General features: G+C 44.9%; 1 protein-coding gene across 3 annotated transcripts in view; it reads right to left on the bottom strand.

Annotated features, from left to right (window-relative positions):
- The window catches only part of LOC137365127 (xanthine dehydrogenase/oxidase-like), a 151,290-nt gene extending 145,051 nt beyond the window's left edge, over positions 1-6,239 (bottom strand). The window contains exon 1 of one of the 3 annotated variants that reach the window (XM_068027904.1): positions 6,108-6,239. The gene's annotated coding sequence lies outside the window, so the exon portion shown is untranslated. Of the gene's footprint in view, positions 1-5,995; positions 6,020-6,088 lie in introns of those variants that run through there. The other 2 variants (XM_068027903.1, XM_068027905.1) reach the window with 2 other exon arrangements.
- Between the last annotated feature and the right edge of the window lie 7,007 nt (positions 6,240-13,246).

Here is a 13,246-nt window from a genome sequence, read left to right as displayed (position 1 = left end):
TCTGAAACTGTGCCCCCTAGTTCTCGACTCCCCTCCCGAGGGGAAACATCCTGTCAGCATCCACCCTGTCAAGCCCCCTCAGAAACATATAGGTTTCAGTAAGATCACCTCTCATTCTTCTAAACTTCAATCAGTATAGACCCAACCTGCTCAACCTTTCCTCATAAGACTTTATCATAGGAATCAGCCTTGTGAGCTTTCTCTGAACTGCTTCCAAGTATATCCCTCCTTAAGTAAGCATACTAAGATTGTAAGCAGTACTCTAAGTGTGGTCTCACCAATGCCCTGTACAGTTGTAGCAAGACTTCCCTTTTATACTCCATCCCCTTTCAATAAATGCCAACATTCTATTTGCCTTCCTAATTATTGCAAGCTAACTTTTTGTGATTCATGCATGAGGACAACCAGTTCGCTTCATACCACAGCATTCTGCAGTCTCTCTCAATGTAAATAATATATTGCTTTTCCAAAAACAAAATTGCTCCAAGGTTCACCCCCTCCCTCTCTCCTTGACTATATGCTGCTCTTTGGCACCATCAGAGGCCAGTATGGAGTCAACTTTCATACGGAGATGACAATCCCCTTCATCTTCTCCTTTGCTGTAACACTTTTACACCCAGAATCGATTACTCAAATGTTCTCCTTCTTGGCCTTCTATCACCCACAAACTCCAATCAATTCAAAATACATCCACCTACATTCTGTCCCATTTGCCTACCACCTGGACCCGATAAGCCTACTCTGATCTGCCAATCCCCAATGCATCTCATTTAAAATCTTCAACTTCAGTTTTAACTCTCTTCACGTTCTTGTTCTGCAAACTCTCCCGGCTTTACATTTATATCCTCCTTCCCTTTCCAATTCTTTTGCTACCGGCCTCCGATGCATCTCCCCCTCCCTTTGCTCTGCCAAAAATGGCAAAGTATACAGTCACCCAGGCCCTACTCTCTGAAACTGCCTCCCTAAATCTTCATACTTTTCTATTTCTAAGATTTCAAAACCCACTTTACTGGCCTCGCCTCCAGTCACCTTTCCTAAACAACGCATGAACATGATGGGCTAAATAGTCTCCTTCAGTGCCATAAATCTTCTATGTAAACAGTCCTTCACAGTTCAGTATCTATTCCTTTTAATTTACCTTTGTAAAGCACCTCAAGACATCTTGTATGTTAAAGGAGCTGAGTATATTGTTGGTTGCCTTTGAATACATCGTAATGAACAATTTCATTTGCTCAATAGTTTTAATGAGAAAGGAATTGAGGAAGCAGAATTCTTGAGGTGCATTCAGGAGAACTTTTTTGCCCAGTATGTAGCAAGTCCAACAACAGAGGGTACAGTTTTAGACTTAGTTTTAGGAAATGAAGATGGGCAGGTGGAAGGAGTGGCAGTGGGAAAATATTTTGGTGGTAGTGATCGGAATTCAGTCAGTTTTACCATAATTATGGAAAAGGACAGAGATAGAACAGGAATGAGAGTTCTCAATTGGGGCAAGGCCAATTTTACTAAACTGAGGAATGATTTAGCGAAAGTGGACTGGAAACAGCTACTTGAAGGTAAATCAGTGTCAGAGCAGTGGGAGGCATTTAAAGGGGAGATTCAAGGGGTTCAGAGTAAACATGTTCCCACAAAGAAAAAGGGTGAGAGGGCCAAATCTAGAGCCCCATGGATGTCAGGAGCTTACAGGGTAAGATAAGGCAGAAAAGGAAAGCTTATGTCCGACACCGAGAACTCAATACTACAGAAAGCCAAGAGGAGTATAGAAAGTGGAGGGGTGATATCAAAAAGGAAATTAGGAAAGCAAAGAGAGGGCATGAAAGAATATTGGCAAGCAAAATCAAGGTGAACCCAAAGATGTTTTATCAATACATTATGAGTAAGAGGATAACTAAGGAGAGAGTAGGGCCCATAAAGACCAAAAAGGTAACCTATGTGTAGGGGCAGAAGATGTTGGTATGGTTCTTAATGAATACTCTGTATCTGTCTTCACAAAAGAGGGGGACGATGCAGATATTTTAGTTAAGAAGGAGCAGTGTGAAGTATTGGACTTAATAAACATAGGGAGAGAGGAATTATTAATGGGATTAGCATCCTTGAAAGTTGATAAAGCACCAGGGCCAGATGAAATGTAGGCTGTTAAAAGAAGCAAGGGAGGAAAGAGCAGACGGTCTGACCATCATTGTCCAGTCCTCACTGGATACAGGTGTGGTGCCGAAGGATTGGAAAATTGCTATCGTTGTGCCTCTGTTTAAAAAGGGAGCAAAGGATAGATTGAATAATTACAGGCCAGTCAGTCTAACCTCAGTAGTGGGCAAATTATTGGAAGCCATTCTGAGAGACAGGATAAGTTGTCACTTAGAAAGGCATAGGTTAATCAAGGATAGTCAGCATGGATTTGTTAAGGGAAGATCTTGTTTGACCAACTTGATTGAATTTTTTGAAGAAGTAACAAGGAAAATAGATGAGGATAGTGCAGTTGATGTAGTCTACATGGATTTCAGCAAGGCTTTTGACAAGGTCCCACATGGCAGACTGGTTAAAAAATAAAATCCCATGGGATCCAGGGAATGCAGCAAGGTGGATACAAAACTGGCTCAGTGGCAGGAAACAAAGGGTAATTGTTGACAGCTGTTTTAGTGACTGGAGGGCTGTTTCCAGTGGCTTTCTGCAGGGCTCAGGTCCCCTGCTTTTTGTGGTGTATATTAACATAGAGGAAGTGAAGGACCTTGGAGTGAATTTCCTGAAGGTAGCAGGACAGGTCGATAAGGTGGTTAAGAAGGCAAATGGAATCCTTTCCTTTATTAGCCAAGATATGGAATATAAGAGTAGGGAGGTTATACTGAAACTGTATAACGATTGGTTAGGCCACAACTTGAGTACTGTGTACAGTTCTGGTCACCTCATTACAGAAAGGATGTAATTGCACTAGAGAGGGTACAGAGGAGATTTATGAGGATGTTGCCAGGACTGGAAAAATGCAGCTATAAGGAAAGATTGGATAGGCTGGGTTGTTCTCCTTGGAACAGAGAAGGCTAAGGGGAGATCTGATTGAAATGCAAAATTTTGAGGGGCCTGGATAGAGTGGAGGTGAAGGGTCCATTTACCATAGCAGAGAGGTCAGTGACGAAGGGGCATAGATTAAAAGTGATTGGTAGAAAAATTAGAGGGGAGATGAGTAAACATTTTTTCACCCAGAGGGTGGTGGGGGTCCGGAACTCACTGCCTGAAAGGGTAGTTGAGGCAGAAACTCTCAACTCATTGATAAGGAGTCTGGATATGCACCTCAAGTGCCGTAATCTGCAGGGCTATGGACCAAATGCTGGAATATGGGATTAAATAGGTGGATTGCTTTTGGCCAGCACAGGCACAATGGGCCAAGTGGCCTCTTTCTGTGCCTAAAACTTTCTATGATTCTATGATTCGATGAATACATTTAATTGACTTAAATCTTTGGGACGAGCTGAAAATTTCCCTCAATCCTGGCCTGATCTATTTTGTCAGAGAAATATAGAAATATATAAACAGAAGTAAGCCATTTAGCTCTTCAAGCCTGTTCTCGGCTTGGTGCTAGGACCCCAGCTATTCACAATATGAATTAATGATTTAGATGAGGGAACTAAATGTAATATTTCCAAATTCGCAGATGACACTTCAACAAAATTTGAAACCAAGTTACATGCAGCAAAATTCGGGCAGATAGCAAAAGCTTGATCAAAGTGGTGGATTTAAAAGAGCATCTTTAAGGAGGAAAGCAAGGTAATGAGGCAGAGAGGTTTAGGGAGGGTATTGCAGAGCTTAGAGTCGAAACAGCTGAAGGCACAGGCAGCAATGGTGAAGCAATTAAAATTGAGATGCTCAAGAGGCCAGAATTAGAGGAACACAGATATCTCGGAGGGCTGTGCGGCTGGAGGAGATGACAAAGATAGGGAGGGGTGAGGGCATGGGGTGGTGGGGGGGGGGGGACTTAAAAACAAGGATGAGAATTTTAAAATCAAGGTGTTGCTTGACCGGGAGCCAATGTCCGTGAGCAGAAGGCTGATGGTTGAACGGGACCGAGTGCAAGTAAAGGCACAGACAGCAGAATTTTGGATAAAGTAAAGTTTAGGGAGGGTAGAATGTGGGAAGGGCAGGAGGTCAGCCAAGAGTGCAATGGAATGGTCAAGTTTATAGGGAATAAATGCATGAATGAGAGTTTCAGCAGCAGATGAGCTGAGGCAGGGACGGAGTTGGGCAATGGTACCGAGGTGGAAATGTTGGCACAGATGCGATTGGAAGCTCATCTCAGGGTCAAAATATGACAGCAAGATTGCAAACAGTCTGGTTCAACTTCAGACATTTTCCAGGGAGAGGCACACTCAACACAATCACTCTCCATGCAGCGAAAGTCATGAATGGCAGGCGCCCTTTAACTAGGCTGCCCCACATCCAGCGCCTACCTCCCGCTCCCACCCGTTGTCTCTAATTCGATAGAAGACATGGAAGTGGCCTGTTAACTGGCCACCTCCCGTAAGATCCAGCCGACCGGAAATAGTCCTGACCCTCATTAAAAACTAAGGCAGGAAGAATCCACACTGCAAGAGAAGCTCGGCCAATCCCACTTTTCACCCTTTCCCTGTAGCTCTCGTTTATGACTGAGGTGGGCGGAGTCCACTGTTTATTATAAAACTATCCTTAACCAGTAATGAAGTAAAACATAAACACACAAATTTAAATTTTAACGTTCCCTTTTTACCATAATCCCTTCACGCCCTTCAAGAGGTAATGTGAGAGTGACCGCCCTCAACATCAAGGCAGCATTCAACCGAGTATGGCATCAAGGAGCTCTAGCAAAACTGGAGTAAATGGGAATCAGGGGGAAGACTCTCCGCTGGTTGGAGTCATACCTATCGCAAAGGAAGATAGTTGTGGTTGTTGGAGGTCAATCATCTCAGCTCCAGGACATCACTGCAGGAGTTCCTCCGGGTAGTGTCCTGGGCCCAACCTTCTTCAAGTAACATTTGCACTAAACAAGTGCCAGGCAATGACCATCTCCAACAAGACAGAATCTAACCATCGCCCCTTGACATTCAATGGCATTACTATCGCTGAACCCCCTACTATCAACATCCTGGGGGTTACCATTGACCAGAACCTGAACTGGGGTAGCCATATAAATAAATGGCTACAAGAGCAGGTCAGAGGCTAGATATCCTGCAGCAAGTAGCTCACCTCCTGACTCCCCAAAGCCTGTCCACCATCTACAAGGCACAAGTCAGGAGTGTGGTAGAATATTCTCCACATGCCTGGATGGGTGCAGCTACAACAACACTCAAGAAGCTCTACACCATCCAGGACAAAGCAGCCCGCTTGATTGGCATCCCATCCACAAACATTCACTCCCTCCACCACCGACGCACAATGGCAGCAGTGTGTACGATCTACAAGATGCACTGCAGAAATGCACAAAGGCTCCTTAGACAGCACCTTCCACACCCGTGACCTCTACTAACTAGAAGGACAAGGGCAGCAAGTGCATGGGAACACCAAGTTCCCTCCAAGTCACATCCTGACTTGGAACTATATCGCCGTTCCTTCACTGTCGCTGGGTCAAAATCCTGGAACTCCCTCCCTAAAAGCACTGTGGGTGAACGTACCTCCCATGGACTGCAGTGATTGAAGCTCACCACCACCTTCTTAAAGGCAATTAGGGATGGGCAATAAATACTGGCCGAGCCAGCGATGCCCACATCGCATGAATGACTTAAAAAAAAATGCTACATCTGGTGCGTTGCTCTAGTTTATCTTTTCTATTTTATTTGCTCCGTATGCTTTAAACCCCTATCTATCTCAGTTTTGGAAACATCAAATGACGACACCAGCATCCACACTGTTTTGGGTGTGCGAAGACTAGATTTCCAATAACCTTTGCAAGGAGTATTATTTCCTGATTTCACTCTGAAGTAGTGTAATTTTAAGATTACGATCCCGTTCATCATTGTGAAAGTTCCTATCTAGTCACCTCAAAGTCATCTCTTTTCCCAGGAATGTAAACCCGGCTTCTTTAACCTTTCCACATCATCCATTCAGGAGTCACCATTGCTGATTGTCTTACCTTCACGGGGTAACAGTACCTGTTCTGCGATTAGAGAAGCAGCATTTCACTCAGAGCTCCAGATTAAGGTCTACACAGTCTTGTAAACAAGAACACCATCTCTTGATCTCCGAGGGATATCCTTTGCCACACGCAAAGCTTTGTCTAAAATGCACTTTGTATTGTTTATTTTTGGACACGCAGCTGAATAGATTTTGCCCCAGAGTCCAATGACACCTCAGTCATGTTCTCTTGCTGGTGAAGCAATGCTGAGCCACAATATTGAACTCGCATGGCCATGCCCAGTTAAATCAATAATCAGTAAAGTTATTGAAAGATATGGCCCCCAGATAACATCGTTCCAATGCAGCCATTGGAGAGCAAAGGCCTGCATTATTTCTTCACAAGGTAATTTGGTTTTCTTATTATGGAAGAGGAATTCGAAAACACACTAACTGTCTCGGAGTTTGCGTCTTTATTATAGAACGATAATAATTTAGGGATTGCTGGTACAATGTAATGCTTGATCTAGTCAGAGGTCAGGTTCCGAAGGAGGGTCACTGACCCGAAACGTTAACTGTGCCTCTCTTTCCACAGATGCTGCCAGACCTGCTGAATGTTTCCAGCATTTCTTGTTTTTATGTCAGGTTATATTTATGCGTTCACAGTGGCACAAGTCAAAATTTCCTGGAACGAACTGTTGATTTTAGTTTTGTTAAAAAAAGCTTTAATTTGCTTTGACATGGAGGAAATGGAGGACAAAATGAGAAAGGTTTTATTTTGAAAGATGTGGGATTGGCCGTGACAAATTTTCCACTCCCCATACTCAGGGCTGAATTTTGTGCAGGACGCGGTGCTCCCGGCGCCAGGTAGAAAAGGGGAATCCCGCCTCTGCATTTTTCAGCCCCCAGAGCGATCCTCCGGTCTTTGGGTTCAACGTGTAAGGAGACGGGATCCCCGTCCCTTTAAATACTTCATCGGGACGGCGATCCCGCCTCCAAGAGATGACGGCCAATCACAGGGCCGGCAATTCAGCAGTATCGGCAGTGCCACCTGGAGCAGTGGCCACTGTTGGTACTGCACAGGACTTCAACTCAGCCCAGCCCTGGTCAGGGGGTGGGGGGCGGTGGGGAGGGGTGAGTGGGGGAGTGGGCATTCGGTCCAGGGGGAGGGGAGTCCTGGGGGGGGTACAGTTGTTCCTGGCGGGGGGGTCTGCTATGGGCACAAATTGCCCATGAAAGAGGGCCCCCTCCCTCCAAGCCGGCAGGGAGGGTGCCTTGTTTTCCATGGTGTCCTCCAGCGCGGCAGAAGCCTGCCCCACCACTGGTAAGGTCCTGGCGCCAGTGGCATAAAGAGGCCCTTAAGTGGCCATTAATAGGCAACTTCAGGGCCTCAAATGGCATCTGAGTGGGAAGGTTGTTGTCGGTCTATCCTGCCCCCGGGAGAATTGGAACATGGAATCCGAGCATTGGGTTCTGTGGCGGGAGATTCTGCCACGATTCTCCACACACAACCTCACCACGAAACCTGCGTCAGGATGAGAACAAGATCTGGCCCTCAGTCTGATCTATCTCCTTCTGAACTTTCAACTCCTCTTACCTTGCCTTGGACAATGACCCAATTGCTGAACCTCAATTCATAGTTACGTAATATTTACACCGGTCATTTCACCCAACTGGTCCATGCTGGTATTTATGGGCATGCATCTCAGTTCCAAATGGCAAACACCATATCCTGAGACTGTGACCCCTGGTTCTGGACTCCCCAGCCATCAGGAACATCCTCCCTGCATCTAGCCTGTTTAGTCCTGCTCGAATTTTATAGGTTTCTATGAGATCCCCTCTCATTCTTCTAAACTCTCGTGAATATATGCCTGAACGACCCAATCTCTCCTCATACTTCAATCCTGCCATCCAAGGAATCAGTCTTGCATATCTTCTTTATACTCCCTCCATGGGAAGAACATCCTTCCTCAGATGAGGATACCAAAACTGCACACAATACTCCAGATGTGGTCTCACCAAGGCCCTGTATGACTGCAGTAAGACATCCTTGCTCCTGTACTCAAATCCTCTTGCAATGAAGGCCAACATACCATTCGCCTTCCTAACTGCTTGCTGCACCTGAATGCATGCTTTCAATGACTGGTGTACAAGGACTCAGGTATCGCTGCATCTCCTCCTTCCCAATCTATCACCATGCAAATAATAATCTGCCTTTGTGTTTTTACAACCAAAGTGGATAACATCACATTTAGCCACGTGATATTGCATCTGCCATGCATTTGCCTACTCACCCAACCTGTCTTAATCACATTGGAGCCTCTTTGCATCCTCCTCACAGCTCACATTCCTCCCCAGCTTTGTGTCATCTGCAAACTTGGAAATGTTACATTTAGTTCCCTCACACAAGTCATTAATATATATTGTGAATAGTTGGGTCCCAAGCACTGATCCCTGCGGTACTCCACTATTCACTGCCTGCCACCCGGAAAAAGACCTGTTTATTCCTACTCTCTGTTTCCTGTCTGTCAACCAATTCTCAATCTATGCCAGTATATTACCCCCCATCCAATGTGTATTAATTTTGCACACGAACCTCTAATGTAGGACCTTATCAAAAGCCTTCTGAAAATCCAAATACACCACATCCACAGGTTCTCCCTTATCTATTCTACTAGTTACATCCTCAAAAAACTTAATAATTAAATGGAGCTCCTGCCTTACCTACTGAGTATGTGCACCATTTCTACTTATGCTGTAAGAGAGAAATAGGCAGACATTGCAGAGTTCAGAGTCCATCAGTTTAAGTATGGAAAGTGAGTGGCAAATGGTGTTCAGGGAGGTTTTGGCATTTAGGTTGTCACATTGTTTTACAGCAAGTTTTAAAATAACACACGTAATAATTTTTATGAATTACAAGCACGTTAACCTACCTTGATTTTGGGATAAACTGATACTGCTTCAGAGTCTGAATGAATCAACTGCAGTCACTCACATCGAAAATAAAAGATATGATGGATGGTGTCAGTTTGGTTACTGGCACAGTGATGTAACCTTCACCAGTAACTGGATTCTTAAAGGCACACTGAACTGAGGTTTTGGGCGGGATTTATTTTTCATAGGCATGCAGAAATTGCTAGATGTAAGAATGTAGTTTGGGAAGGTGTTAAAGGGACTAGGCTCAAAAGCTTTTCCTGGAACTGCTGTGCTGCAAAATAGACTGCTTTCAGACCAGGGTTGTCCAATCATTTCGGGCGGAGGACCACATTATGATTTCTGCTCGGCCCGGGGGTGGGGGGTGGGGGGGGGGGGGGTGGGTGGGAGGGGTGCCAGTGTGCAAACTTCGAAAGATAAAGGCATTAAAAAAATGTTCTTGCTAATAAAAACAACAAATGTGCATTTTTGTGAAGAAGCTTTAAATGAGAAGAGTCATAGAGTTATACAGTACAGAAACAGGCCCTTCGGCCCATCTTGTCTGTGCCGGCCATCCAGCACCCAACTATTCTAATCCCATATTCCAGCACTTGGCACATAGCCTTGTATGCTATGGCATTTTAAGTGCTCATCTAAATACTTCTTAAATGTTGTGAGGGCTCCTGCCTCTACCACTTCTTCAGGCAGTGTGTTCCAGATTCCAACCACCCTCTGGGTGAAAAGATTTTTACTCAAATCCCCCCTAAACCCCCTGCCTTAAATCTATTCCCTCTGGTTCTTGACCCCTCCGCTAATGGAAAATGTTTCTTCCTATCTAACCTATCAATGCCCCTCATAATCTTGTACACCTCAATCATATTTCCCCTCAGCCTTCTCTACTCTGAGGAAAACAACCCTAGCCTTTTCAGTCTCTCTTCATAGCTGAAATGCTTCAGCCCAGGCAACATCCTGGTGAATCTCCTCTGCACCCTCACCAGTGCAATCACATCCTTCCTATAGTGTGGTGACCAGAACTGTACACAGTACTCCAGCTGTGGCCTAACTAGCGTTTTATACAGCTTCATCATAACCTCCCTGCTCTTACATTTTATGCCTCAGCTAATAAAGGCAAGTTTCCCATATGCCTTCCTAACCACCTTATCTATCTGTGCTGCTGCCTTCAGTGATCTATGGACAAGTACACCAAGGTCCCTATGACCTTCTGTACTTCCTCGGGTCCTATCATCCATTGTATATTCCCTTGCCTTGTTAGTCCTCCCATAATGCATTACCTCACACTTTTCAGCATTAAATTCCATTTGCCACTGCTCCACCCATCTTACCAGCCCATCTATATCTCCCTGGAATCTAAGGATTTCCTCCTCACTATTTACAACACCGCCAATTTTTGTGTCATCTGGGAACTTACTGATCATACCTCCTTTACTCACGTCAAATCATTAATGTACACTACAAACAGCAAGGGTCCCAGCGCCGATCCCTGTGGTAGTCCACTGGTCACAGGCTTCCAATCGCAAAAAACAACCCTCGACCATTACACTCTGCCTCCTGCCACTAAGCCAATTTTGGATCCAATTTGCCAAATTGACCTGGATCCCATGGGCTCTTAGCTTCTTAACCAATCTCCCATGTGGGACCTTATCAAATTCCTTACTGAAATCCATGTACACTACAGCAAATGCTTTATCCTCATCGACACATCTAGTCACCTCCTCGAAAAATTCAATCAAGTTAGTTAGACACGATCTCCCCCTAACAAAGCTTTGCTGACTATTCCTGATTAATCTCTGCCTCTCCAAGTGGAGATTAATCCTGTCCCTCAGAATTTTCCAATATTTTCCCAACCACTGATGTTCGACTCACTGGCCTGTAATTACCTGGTTTATCGCTGCTACCCTTCTTGAATAATGACACCACATTCACTGTCCTCCAGTCTTCTGGTATCTCTCCTGTGGCCAGAGAGAATTTGAAAATTTCTGTCAAAGCCCCTGCTATCTCTTCCCTTGCCTCACATAACAGCCTGGGATACATCTCATCCGGGCCTGAAGTTTATCCACTTTTAAGCCCACTAAAACAGCTAATATTTCCTCCCTTTCAATGCTAATATGTTCAAGGATATCAGAATCACCGTCCCTGATCTCTAAACCTACATCATCCTTTTCCATAGTGAATACCGATGAAAAGCAATCATTTAAAACCTCACCTATGTCATCTGGTTCCACACAAAGATTGTCACGTTGGTCCCTAATGGGCCCAACTCTTTCCCTTGTTATCCTCTTACCCTTAATATACTTATAAAACGCCTCAGGATTTTCCTTTATCTTGCCCGCCAGTGTTTTTTCATGTCCCCTCTTCACTCTAAAAGACTAATGTATTGATTTACTTTCTCGTCACTATATTGAAAACTGATTTAGTGACATACCTGGCAATGCTTTTGCTTTAATGAGTAGCCAATCTCTACCTGCACACTTGATGTAGCAATGCAGAGTATTCTGGATAGATGTCCATCTATCAGGAAAGACCTTGATCTCTCTTCCCACTCTCCCCGCACGCTGTGTGTGTGTGTGTGTGTGTGTGTGTCTTCTCTTTTCGCTTCCCCGTCCTCTCTGGGACTAGGGGATACAGATTGAAAGCTTTGTGCAAAAATGCAGGGGGAAGAACTTTTTTACACAGCGGGTGGTAATGACATACATACATACGAACTAGGAGCAGAAGTTGGCCATTCGGCCCCTCTAGCCTGCTCCACTATTCAAGAAGATCATGGCTGATCTGTTTGTGTCTCGAATTCCACACTCCCATCTATCCAGATAGATTTGACACTGCGAGCAGTTTTATAGGGGATGTCGTTCTTCACCTGAAAGATGAAACAGTTCCGTCTATAAATCTACCATGGAAGTGCAGTGCCCATATGAAGGACAAACTAAAGGCTGAGCTTGACATGATGGAACGACAAGGGATTATTCACTGTGTTCAAAGAACAAAGAAAAATTACAGCACAGGAACAGGCCCTTCGGCCCTCCAAGCCTACGCCGATCCAAATCCTCTATCTAAACCTGAAATCAACACATTGATTAGTGTAGCCCTATAGCCACGGTGATTAAGAAAGATGGTACTATTAGAGTATGCCTGGATCCCAGAAGATTGAATCGTGCACTCAAATGATGTCCTCACAAGATTCCTACTCGAGATGAGATCAACCCAAGGTTTGCTAAAGCCAAGTTTTTCTCGAAGTTGGGTGTGAAACATTGGACTAAATTTTTTGGCGGCCAGAACAAAGAACAAAGAACAGTACAGCACACGAACAGGCCATTCGGCCCTCCAAGCCTGCGCCGATCTTGATGCCTGTCGAAGCTAAATCCTTCTGCACTTCCGGGGTCCGTATCCCTCTATTCCCATCCTATTCATGTATTTGTCAAGATGCCTCTTAAATGTCGCTATCGTACCTGCTTCCACCACCTCCCCTGGCAGCAAGTTCCAGGCACTCACCACCCTCTGTAAAAAACTTGCCTCGCACATCCCCTCTAAAGTTTGCTCCTCGCACCTTAAACCTATGTCCCCTAGTAACTGACTCTTCCACCCTGGGAAAAAGCTTCTGACTATCCACTCTGTCCATGCCACTCATAACTTTGGAAACCTCTATCAGGTCGCCCATCCACCTCCGTCATTCCAGTGAAAACAATCCGAGTTTATCCAACCGCTCCTCACAGCTAATACCCTCCAGACCAAGCAACATCCTGGTAAGCCTCTTGTGTACCCTCTCCAAAGCCTCCACATCCTTCTGGTAGTGTGGCGACAAGAATTGCACGCAATATTCTCAGTGTGGCCTAACTAAGCTTCTGTACAACTGCAGCATGACATGCCAATTTTTATACTCTATGCCCCAACCGATGAAGGCAAGCATGCCGTGTGCCTTCTTGACTACCTTATCCACCTGCGGTACCACTTTCAGTAATCTGTGGACCTGTATGCCCAGATCTCTCTGCCTGTCAATACTGCTAAAGGTTCTGCTATTTACTGCATACTTTCCACCTGTATTAGACCTTCCAAAATGCATTACCTCACATTTGTCCGGATTAAACTCCATCTGCCATTTCTCCGCCCAAGTCTCCAACCGATCTATATCCTGCTGTATCCTCTGACAATCCTCATCACTATCCGCAACTCCACCAACCTTTGTGTCATCCGCAAACTTACTAATCAGACCATCTACATTTTCCTCCAAATCATTTATATATACGACAAA

The sequence above is a fragment of the Heterodontus francisci genome, chromosome 3 (genome assembly GCF_036365525.1).
Source record: "Heterodontus francisci isolate sHetFra1 chromosome 3, sHetFra1.hap1, whole genome shotgun sequence".
Taxonomy (NCBI): Eukaryota; Metazoa; Chordata; class Chondrichthyes; order Heterodontiformes; family Heterodontidae; genus Heterodontus; species Heterodontus francisci.
The sequence above is the reverse complement of the archived record's forward strand: the minus strand, read 5'-3'. Positions and strand labels throughout refer to the sequence as shown.